Genomic DNA, 1,884 nt, shown 5'->3' with positions numbered 1-1,884 from the left:
CGGCCCAGGCGCCAGTAGAGAGCAGCCCCAGGCCACTCCTAGCGCCGGCGTCCGGATCTGGTTGGACCAGATCGAGCCACCATGGACTCGCAGCACGCACCTTCTAGGCAACGTTGATGCCGCCATTGACGAAAATAACTCTACCCCCCCCCCCACCCACACAAACACGGTGAGGGGTCGGGGCGAACTCTTGCTCGGGGGCACATAGGTGATGGGGCCCATCATAAAAAGGTAAAATTTGCACAAAAAAAGGGGGTCTACATCATGGTGTTGTCCTAAGGATTTGTGAAAGAGAAATTGAGCGGGCAACTAGACGAAGGTGAAGATCAATTACGCTGACTGGGGGAAGAATGCCCCAATTTGGATACTAGTATGTTGGGAACATGACGATAGCTGGATCATGTTCCTCGTGACTGGACGTGTGTACTCCTCTAAAGTAATGGCCTAAATGCAACAACAGTGCCAAAAAGCAACGGCATATTCATAAATAGCTTAAATGCGAAGGCATAGTGAAAATCGCACAGGAGATTAGTATCATTGACATAATTTTCTCATTACTATTAATGCCTAGTGTAAAAATTATGTTTACAAAATATAAGTTTTGTTGTTAAGACATCCAGTATTGAAACAACAATCTGAACACTTTACAAACTAAAAGCTATCGTGGATTGAACATACAGTTTGAGCACATTTATAATGCTGAATACATGTTATGATTAACAGGTCATACGAGAGAGACAACTACTGGAGAGTGGCGTTTCAGCGCCCGAGCTTAGATGAGTTCGGGCAAAATCAAAAATTCACAAAAAATAGAAAATAAACTCATAAAATTCTGAATTTTTTTGCAAGCAAGATGCCTGTGTGCGTGATCTTCGTGCAAATTTTGGTAGAGTTTTGACATTCCAGGTGCACGCGACAAAAAAGACAAAATTCGGCTTTGTGAGTAAGGTTACTGTTCAGACACTGTTCCGGACGGTTTTCTCTTCTTTGCCACGAACTCCACAGATGTTCAAATGGGCTGAAAATTTGCACGCACATCATCCACTCGGATTTTTTGATTTTTTTTCCCTATTTTTTATGGCGCTACTGTTCACCAGGTTCATATAGACCTGGGCACCGAATTGGATATTCACAACTACTGTTTCTACTATAAAAGACACCAAATAAAGCAATGGTCCACAATGCAACAATCTATGAGAGTACAACAGAAAAAAGAATCAGAACCTGAAATATGGTGCATGGAGGTCGATAGGCATCTCTTTAAATCCTTCCCCGCATTGAGGGCACTAATTAGAAAGACACATATTCATTTATAAGATTAGCAATTTCATGTGCACATATCATCAATGATTCGTGAACATCAGTTAACATGAGGCACCTGTGTTTTGAATAATGCATGTTACCTTTACACTCTCATTCCCACAAAGCTGGTACTTGAGCCACCTTATCAGGCACGACCAGCCGTAGACATGTCCGCAAGGAATGCAACTGCATATGGGAGATAGGAGCACTAGTAGAAAAAGGGCCATTTGTCCCGGTTCATAAAGGCCTTTAGTCCCGGTTCTGGAATCGGGACTAAAGGGTCGTTACTAAAGCCCCTCCCCCTTTAGTCCCGGGCTATATGGCAAGCCCCTCGAACCGAGCTGACATTTTTAGGACGGCGTTGCGGTAAGCTGCCATTTTTGGATCCTTGGCATCGAAGTCTCCATTTCTTTGGGATATTGCGAGGTTCGAGTCCCCGCGCACCTCTAGGCGTTGGATGCCCATGGATACTGCCATTCGGAGACCATGTAAAAGGGCCTCATATTCGGCAGCATTGTTGGAGTCCGTGTACATAATCTGTAGTACGTATTGAACTATGTCTCCTGTGGGGGACGTCAAAAC

This window comes from Triticum dicoccoides, chromosome 5A (genome assembly GCF_002162155.2).
Source record: "Triticum dicoccoides isolate Atlit2015 ecotype Zavitan chromosome 5A, WEW_v2.0, whole genome shotgun sequence".
Taxonomy (NCBI): Eukaryota; Viridiplantae; Streptophyta; class Magnoliopsida; order Poales; family Poaceae; genus Triticum; species Triticum dicoccoides.
Note: the sequence above shows the minus strand (reverse complement) of the source record.